At 38.7% G+C, this 10,087-nt stretch overlaps 1 long non-coding RNA gene across 1 annotated transcript in view; it reads right to left on the bottom strand.

Moving 5' to 3' along the window:
* Positions 1-1,462: 1,462 nt before the first annotated feature.
* Positions 1,463-10,087, bottom strand: part of LOC102962196 — a 55,987-nt gene continuing 47,362 nt past the window's right edge. Inside the window, exons 4-5 of the long non-coding RNA XR_006219824.1 lie at positions 9,471-9,542; positions 1,463-1,493 (exon numbers count right to left, since the gene is read on the bottom strand). This is a non-coding gene — a long non-coding RNA (uncharacterized LOC102962196). The remainder of the gene's footprint in view (positions 1,494-9,470; positions 9,543-10,087) is intronic.

Genomic DNA, 10,087 nt, shown 5'->3' with positions numbered 1-10,087 from the left:
TCCCAGTTAGCTAGCTGCTTCAACTTTAAAAATCCGTCACGGGCATTACTTCATCCAAAAAGTTTTTGCCAGCATCCTTCCCCAAATTGAACTAAGCTACTAATTTAGCCTCTATATCTAATATATGGTGCTGTAACTGCACACATTACTCTATATTCTAATTTTTTAGTTATCATTTTTTACATTTTTGCATACCCTTCTGGACTATTAGACTGAGTTCCTTAGTGGCAGTTTATTCATATTATCTCCTATTCCTAGTTCAGGGATCTGGCAAATAGTGGGCACTCACCAAATCCTTATCTAATGAATGAATAAATAAATGAAAAAAACAATGAAAAAAAGATGCAATAATATATGTGGAAGCACTTTACGAATTGTGAGTTGCTATGTCGGAGTTAGTGTTATTGGCCTGAACTATAATCTTCATAGTTTTGCATAAAAATCCTTTTAGAAATTAAAAGCAACTTTGCAGAGATAACCTTCAAAAATTTAGGTTAAGTGGAATAGCAAATGACATGGTTATTTCCACATTGGAAAATTATTTGAAGAAAATAAAAAAGAATCGAAATGTAGAACTGTTTTTTTAATCAATTTTTCATAGATACTGCATGAGCACAATATAAAATTCACAGTGTACTTTAAAAAAAATGTTTATTTTTGAGAGGGCCAGGGAGGGACAGAAAGAGAGGCAGACAGAAGATCTGAAGTGGGCTCTTTGCTGACGGCAGCAACTCCAATTTGGGGCCGAACTCACGAACCATGAAATCATGACTCGAGCTGAAGTCTGGCACTTAACTAACTGAGCTCCCAGGCGCTCCTTTTTTAACCCCCTCACACTGGTTGCTCAACTTCCAGTTTCTCTCCCTTACTGCCAGCATAATATTGAGACATATTCTGTGCTTATAAGGCATGCATGTATACAGGACACTGCCTTTTGAAAGAGAAAAAGAGAAAGGACTGCTTTCAATTAATGCATGGTCCCTGAGTGTAAAGTAAAATGACATGAAAAATAAAAGTTAAGTTCTCAAGATTTCATTTATTTCAGGAGGTAGTTTTCCAATTCCATAAATTTCCACAATAAACTTTGCTTTAAGATTCCAGTGAAATGTCTCTTCTTCTTCCCATTTGTGATGGTCTTCTGTTCCTCACTCTTTCTCTAATCTAAGATTTTACTTCTCCAAAGCCTGCCTGGTTCTTTTGACTAAGTCCATAAGGTGAGCACCACACGGAACTGCCCTGCTACTTTTGAATGAAGACACTTGCCCATTTGGAGAAGAAAACAAGCTTTCTCCCCTTACTTCATTCCTAGCCAGCACATGAAGGGTAAAGATGATGGGGGCTATTTGTGTTCACTAGAAACAAAGATCTCCAGACACCAGCACCACGATTTGATGATCTCTTCCGTCATCTTCTAAAGGCAGTCCTTGCAAGGTCTTCGTAGGAGAACCAAATTCCAGCCATCTTGGAAGTTTGATGCTGTGAACGAGTGTAACCTGTTCAATTACACGTGAAACAGTGTCTGAACTTGCCAATAGGAAGAGGTTTTAAACTTGCTTGCTCTGTCCCTCTGGCAGAGCCTTGGTACCAAGAGTTAAAGGTCTATATTGAGGTCTTTGTCAAGTTTAATCATAAACAGTTTTTTTAAACCCTAAAAAAAAAACATTCTTTCATCTTAGGCTTATAAAGTCCTTAAGAAAAAACACAAACTTTGAGTACAAATCACAAAATAATCATTAAACTCATTAAAATACTTTGCTAAAGGGGTGCCTGGGTGGCTCATCAGTGAAGCGTCCGACTTTGGCTCAGGTCATGATCTCACAGTTCATAGGTTCAATCCCCCTGTTGGGCTCTGTGCTGACAGCTCAGAGTCCGGAGCCTGCTTCGGATTCTGTGTCATCCTCTCTCTCTGTGCCTCCCCTGCTTGCACTCTCTCTCTCAAAAATAAATAAATATTTAAAAAAATTAAAAAAAATTTTGGCTAAGTATTTCACCAAAAAAAGTTTTTTAAATTACCATATATATATATATATATATATATATATATGTATATAAAATACAATATAGTAATTATATATAACTATATATTATATGTAATATATATGACATATATAACTATAACTAGCAACTAGTTAATATGACTAACAATTAAGATGTGTCAAAAAATGCTGTATTCTATTAAATTAGAATGTTGAATTATTTTTCTTCTCAGACTGGTTTCCTCATAGTAGATTGTTATTTATCAGCCTTTAAAAACAGTTTAATTTTCTTAGTGCTCTGAGACACCTACATATAAATTATTAAAGGGATCAAGTTGGAAAATTTTTGCCCTATTTATTTTTAGTATCTATAAAGAAACAATGCTGAGCAGATAAGTAAGAGCTACTTAGATGCTTACCTGAAATTGACTCGTTTTCCCTTGGAAGGCATATGGAGAAATTGGATGATTATCCAATAATAGCAACTGCATCTGGCATGCCATGAAGAACTCAGATCTCTTCATATGAAGGGTGCCCAGTCACAGTCAGCATATTCATGGACACAGATGTCACAACCAGCACAAGATTTGGTATCACTGAAACTCTTCTGATCCAACCGAGGAACAAATGGGTACCGGCATTGTTTTCCACACCTTTCTTGCTGGTATCCATTGCCTTGGTATAGTTAACTCCAGTTGGGTAACTGGATTTCACTGTACTGAACTTCAGACCATTGCAAAACAAAAGCAGCAACATTGGAGTTCAACCCATGCGTACTTCTTGGGAAGGGGGAAATAGATTTTATCTATCTTCAGAGAAATATTTAAGGTTTAGAATCGCTTTGTTTTTATATATCATTCACATCAATTAATGGAGAATTAAAATAAAAATTCTACTATCTCAAAACATTGACTGCTCTGTGGTGACTGTCAGAGGAGTCAGAGAGGGAGACTACTGACGCATTCTGATGTAGCATTCACTTTGCACTGCTTCCTGTCATGACCTCCATCCAGCTCTGCCCTAAGATTAATACGGGACTCTTAAAAGAATGAATTAATGTAACAATACAGTAAAAACAAAACAAAACAAAACAGAAACACAAAACAACAACAACAACAAAAAGCCCTTTTCAGAGACAGCTTTATCCCATTTTCATCCCTGTAATAGACACCAGCATCTCTGTCCCTCTTTTGGTCATAACACTCTCCCTTTGGGAAAATTTCCCTCTCCCACCTTATGATGATCTGTCTGATATAGCTGTCAATCACAGTGACTCAGCTCTGTGGCCAAAGGGGTGAGCGACTGACTCAGGCTTGGTCAATCATGATACTCAGTGCCTCTTGCCACAGGGAAAGACCAGGTTTGGGTAGGAGACCTGGGCTCGGTTTATCAGAATCTTTTCCTGTTTTCTGGGATTTTATACGGAAATGCTGGGACATAAAATCTCTCACTTTGCTCTAGAGTTGCTATGTCAACCTTCAGCTACCTACTCTACTCCTTCCACTCCCCCTCCCTCTCAATCCTCTCTCAGCACCCCAGTTCAGCTCAGAACAGCTCAGTTGTATACAGGCACTCTTGAAAATGTCAAATAATCCATGGTGCAAGCCACCAATTTATTCCTTTTCAGTTCCTATATCTATTCTGTGCTAATGTATTGCTGTTTATAGCATTTCTTTATTATGGTGAGCACAATGCCAGTAGAGGGGACGGGAGAGATGCTGCAGGAAGAAGGAGGCTTCTGGTGTCAGTGCGCTATGATTTTCTTTGTTAAACTCCTGCTTAAAGGTGCATCAATGTTGTGTAGAGGGGGATATCTGGAGACACTCTGCACCAGCCATACACCATCCCTTGGTGATCTTGCAGTGAGGTCCAGGCCAAATTGACCACTTCACGACTCTTTGACATCAACGCTGGATTGTTCCAGACCTCCTGTCAGCAGTGGCAGCTGGACTCTCTCTGCGCACCATCCGACCAGCCTTGGCTCATCTGTGCCCTAGAGGGTTGTTGCCCACAGCCTAATAGCTGTGGATCAGCTTTGGCTCAGGCAACCCAGCAAACTTCCCTGCTATTCCATGGGGGTAACCATACCTTCTCTAATGAGGTCTAAAACCCAGGCTTGGGGAGTGGGCCTTCCTCCAAGTTTTCCCTTCCTTGGACACTGTCCAACAGCCTAGGTATCCTTTTGAGTTCTCTTTACATCTTTTTTTTTTAAACTTAGTTTTTAACTTATTACTTTTTATTTTCTTAGAGAGAGAGCATGCGAAGACAAGAGGGAGAGAAGGGTGGAGGGAGAGAGAGAGAGGGAGAATCTCAAGCAGGCTCCATGCTCAGCGAGGAGCCCAATGGAAGGCTTGATTCCAGGCCCCTGAGGTCATGACCTGAGCCAAATCAAGAATTGGACACTCAACCAACTGAGTCACCCAGACTCCCCTCTTTTTACATCTTTTAAAGTAGTTACTCTCCTATTCTAGTTTAATAATAACTCTTTATATATAACCTCCTCTGTTCAAATTAGTGTGTGTTTTCTATTTCCCGATTAGATCCAGACTGATTAACCTGTACTTTGTTTTTTAATTTTTACTAAATCCAGTTGATTTTTTTTTAAAGGAAGCTTTATACCCAACATGGGGCTTGAACTCACAACCCCGAGATCAAGAGTTGCATGCTATACTGAATGAGCCAGGCAGGCACTCCCTAGCCTGTTATTCTTTTTTTTTTTTTTTTTTTTTAATTTTTTAAATGTTTATTTATTTTTGAGAGAAAGGGCCAAGTGTGTGCAGGGGAGGGGCAGAGAGAGAGAGAGGGAGATACGAAATCTGAAGCAGGCCCCAACCCCAAGCTGTCAGCAGAGCCTGAAGCGAAGCTCGAACTCACGAACTGTGAGATCATGACCTGAGCCCAGGCTCAACCGACTGAGCCACCCAGGCGCCCCTAGCCAGTTATTCTTAGTACTACTGTTAGTTTCTGCAATTGGTTTGGCTCTTTTTTTTTTTTTTTTTTACCTCTACTTTGTTAATGTTTATATTATTATTCTACCTCTGTAAAATGGGAGAAGCAATGCCTGCCCTACGTGTTATCATGCATAAGAGAGAGTTTGTAAATTATAAAGTGATATTTTATGTTTGTTCTGTTTATTATCTAACAGTGCTTCTTTATCTTCCTGGATTTTCTTTCTCCTCACCCTCTGTCTGAACATTTTTAGGAGTTCTTAACTTTTGCCTTCCCCCTATACCCTTGCTTCCTATAGCTTCATCTCGATCCCCTGCTGGAACTCTGGGTGCATATCTCCATTAATACCACCAGTTATTCTCCACTGTCTAGATGCTGGAAGATAATGTCCTAAATGTTAAATTTGACATTCAAGACCTCATTCATTCAACATACATGAAGGCCTATAATATGCAAGGCACTGTTCCAGATGCTGGACATACAGAAGTAAATAAGGTAGACAAAATGACTAATTTATGGAGTTCATATTCCACGATTTCACCATAATCTATCCTTTCAGACTTATCTCCCTTCCTTAACTTGTGCCCCACAGGAATGTGAATATCTCATGGTTAATTTCCTGCCCCTCTATCAAGTATCATATTTGAAATGATTTCCATCTTCTCTGTCCATCCAAACCCTATGCTTTCTTCAAGACCAGTTTAAACCTATCCATGAGTCACTAGACACTTCTTATAAGAGTTCACGACTTTTCCCCATAGCAACTTATCTGAGAGATCAAATATGTTCTTTTGTAACAGTGGCTCAGTATGCATCTATTCTCAATGGGTGAAGAAAGAGTTTGTACCAGAACCTCAGCATATGGATGTGGGGACCTGTATAATCTGAAGAATCTCCTTAGCCATAGAGGAATATAACTCCTTTCCAAAGGAGAATGACTGGTCTAACCTTATGCTTCTCCATTAAATGTGTGCTGTTTTTAAACCATTTTCATTATTCAAATTCTTTAATTTTAATTTTATTTTCTTTAATTTACATCCAAATTAGTTAGCATATAGTGCAACAATGACTTCAGGAGTAGATTCCTTAGTGCCCCTTACCCATTTAGCCCACCCCTCCTCCCACAACCCCTCCAGTAACCCTCAGTTTGTTCTCCATATTTATGAGTCTCTTATACTTTGTCTCCCTCCCTGTTTTTATATTATTTTTGCTTCCCTTCCCTTATGTTCATCTGTTTTGTCTCTTAAAGTCCTCATACGAATGAAGTCATATGATATTTGTCTTTCTCTGACTGACTAATTTCACTTAGCGTAATACCCTCCAGTTCCATTGGCGTAGTTGCAAATGGCAAGATTTCATTGTTTTTGATTGCCAAGTAATACTCCATTGTATATATATACCGCTTCTTCTTTATCCATTCATCCATCAATGGACATTTGGGCTCTTTCCATACTTTGGCTATTGTTGCTAGTGCTGCTATAAACATTGGGGTGCATGTGTCCCTTCAAAACAGCATACCTGGATCCCTTGGATAAATACCTAGTAGTGCAATTGCTGGGTCGTAGGGTAGCTCTATTTTTAGTTTTTTGAGGAATCTTTATACTGTTTTCTAGAGTGGCTGTACCAGCTTGCATTCCCACCAACAATACAAAAGAGAACCTCTTTCTCCGCATCCTCGCCAACATCTGTTGTTGCCTGAGTTGTTAATGTTAGCCATTCTGACAGGTATGAGGTGGTATCTCATTGTGGTTTTGATTTGTATTTCCCTGATGATGAGTGATGTTGAGCATTTTTTCATGTGTCGGTTGGCCATCTGGATGTCTTCTTTGGAGAAGTGTCTATTCATGTCTTTTGCCCATTTCTTCACTGGATTATTTGTTTTTTGGGTGTTGAGTTTGATAAGCTCTTTATAGATTTTGGATACTAACCCTTTATCTGATATGTCATTTGCAAATATCTTCTCCCACTCCATCGATTGCCTTTTGGTTTTGCTGATTGTTTCCTTTGCTGTGCAGAAGCTTTTTATTTTGATGAGGTCCCAGCAGTTTATTTTTGCTTTTGTTTCCCTTGCCTCTGGAGATGTGTTGAGTAAGAAGTTCCTGTGGCCAACATCAAAGAGGTTTTTGCCTGCTTTCTCCTCGAGGATTTTGATGGCTTCCTGTCTTACGTTTAGATCTTTCATCCATTTTGAGTTTATTTTTGTGTATGGTGTAAGAAAGTGGTCCAGGTTCATTCTTCTGCATGTCGCTGTCCCGTTTCCCCAGCACCACTTGCTGAAGAGACTGTCTTTATTCCACTGGATATTCTTTCCTGCTTTGTCAAAGATTAGTTGCCCATACATTTTGTAGGTCCATTTCTGTGTTCTCTATTTTGTTCCATTGATCTGAGTGTCTGTTCTTGTGCCAGTACCATACTGTCTTGATGATTACAGCTTTCTAGTATAGCTTGAAGTCTGGGATTGTGATGCCTCCTGCTTTGGTTTTCTTTTTCAAGATTGCTTTGGCTATTCGGGGTCTTTTCTGGTTCCATACAAATTTTAGGATTGTTTTAGCTCTGTGAAGAATGCTGGTGTTATTTTGATAGGGATTGCATTGAATATGTAGATCGCTTTGGGTAGTATCGACATTTGAACAATATTTGTTCTTCCTATCCAGGAGCATGGAATCTTTTTCCATTTTTTTATGCCTTCCTCAATTTCTCTCATAAGCTTTCTATAGTTTTCAGTGTATAGATTTTTCACCTCTTTGTTTAGATTTATTCCTAGGTATTTTAGGGTTTTTGGTGCAACTGTAAATGGGATTGATTGCTTGATTTCTCTTTCTGTTGCTTCATTGTCAGTGTATAGGAATGCAACCGATTTCTGTGCATTGATTTTATATCCTGCCACTTTGCTGAAGTCATGAATCAATTCTAGCAGTTTTTTGGTGGAATCTTTTGGGCTTTCCATATAGAATATCATGTCATCTGCGATGAGTGAAAGTTTGACTTCCTCCTGGCTGATTTGGATGCCTTTTATTTCTTTGTGTTGTCTGATTGCAGAGGCTAAGACTTCCAAGACTATGTTGAATAACAGTGGTGAGAGTGGACATCTCTGTCTTGTTCCTGACCTTACGGGGAAAGCTTTCAGTTTTTCCCCATTGAGAATGATATTAGTGTTGGGTCGTTCATATATGGCTTTTATGATCTTGAGGTTTGATCGTTCTACCCCTACTTTCTTGAGGGTTTTTATCAAGAAATGATGCTGTATTTTGTCAAATGCTTTCTCTGCATCTATTGAGAGGATCATATGGTTCTTGTCCTTTCTTTTATTGATGTGATGAATCACGTTAATTGTTTTGCGGATATTGAACCAGCCCTGCTTCCCGGGTATAAATCCCACTTGGTCGTGGTGAATGATTTTTTTAATGCATTGTTGGAGCTAGTTGGCTAATACCTTGTTGAGGATTTTTGCATCCATGTTCATCAGGGAAATTGGTCTATAGTTCTCCTTTTTAGTGGGGTCTCTGTCTGGTTTTGGAATCAAGGTAATGCTGGCTTCATAGAAAGAGTTTGGAAGTTTTCCTTCCATTTCTATTTTTTGGAACAGCTTCAAGAGAACAGGTGTTAACTCTTCCTTAAATGTTTGGTAGAATTCCCCTGGAATCAGTATTCAAATTCTTTGGCCTCATCTCTTTAAATAAATGGTAATGCATGAGAAAGAAGTCTACTACTTCTTGACAGTCGTCCTTGCCCACAATTCATGGTTGTGTGTACAGATGGTCCCCAACTTACGATGGTTTGATTTACAATGGTTCAACTTTATGATGGTTTGAAAGCCGTATGCAGTCCATAGAAACCATACTTTGAGGGGCTCCTGGATGGCTCAGTTGGTTAAGCCTCCGACTCTTGATTTCACCTTAGGTGGTGATCACATGATTTATGAGTTTGAGCCCAGCATTGGGGTCTGTGCTGCTGGTGTGGAGCCTGCTTGGGATCCCCTCTCTCCCTCTCTCTCTGCCCTTCCCCTGCTTGTGCGCCATCTCTGTCTCTCTCAAAAGAAATAAATAAAACTTAATAAAAAAAAAGAAACCATACTTTGAATTTAGAATCTGGATCTTTTCCCAGGCTATGCAGTGTGACCCTGTCTCATGATTTCAGACAGCAGCAGCCGCAGGTCCCGGTCATGAGGGTAAACAACTGCTTCACTTATGCAAACACTCGTACCCGTACAACCGTTTCAGTGCAACACTCAATACATTACATGAGACAGTCAACACTTTATTATGAAATGGGCTTTGTATTAGATGATTTTCCCAACTGTAGGTTAATGTAAGTGTTCCGATCACATTTAAGGTGGGCTAGGCTAAGCTACGATGTAAGGCAGGTTAAGTGTATTAAATGCACTTTTGACGTACAATCTTTTCAAGTTACAATGGGTTTGTCAGGTCATAACCCCATTATAAATCGAGGAAAATCTGTATTACACACAGAATGTCAAGAAATGTTGAAATGATTATTGGTTTTATTTATAAATTGCAAATACATATATGTTTATATATTACTCACCTTAACAACTATTGCCAATGCTCTCCATATTTCCTCCAAAGGATTCCTGGGCCCATTCCTTGGTCTTGTGCACTAAATTTCAGAGGAAAAAATCAAGGTTACACTTGAGTATAAGAGTTAAAGCTATAAAACTTCCAGAGAAAACTTAGGGAACACCTTTATGACCTTGCATTAGGCAAAGAATTTTTAAATAGGATACAAAAAGCACATAATTACTAAAATGGCTAAAAAAATTTAAGTTGACAATACCAAGTGCTAGCAATGATGTGGCAAAATTGGAACTCTCATACATTGCTCATGGAGTTGCAAAATGGCACAGGCAATTTGAAAAATACACTGACATTTTCTTACAAAGCTAATCACATACTTACAGAATTTTTCAAGTATATAGCTTATTATTATTATTAGTGGCAATATAATAATACAGAACTCTAAATTTGAAGCTACCTTAAAGATTAACATGTTGCTTTTCAATGAGACAATCTTACAGTACCTCTCACTGTATTTTTTCTGCATTTAAATCGCCACCTAGCTGTCTCTTTTTCACCTCATTTGTCTCCTGTAAAGAAACATTCCCATTCTTTAAGCCTTTTAGTTACTTATCTTATATCCTCTTT

The sequence above is a fragment of the Panthera tigris genome, chromosome B4 (assembly GCF_018350195.1).
Source record: "Panthera tigris isolate Pti1 chromosome B4, P.tigris_Pti1_mat1.1, whole genome shotgun sequence".
Taxonomy (NCBI): Eukaryota; Metazoa; Chordata; class Mammalia; order Carnivora; family Felidae; genus Panthera; species Panthera tigris.
This window is presented reverse-complemented; position numbering and strand designations above follow the sequence as displayed.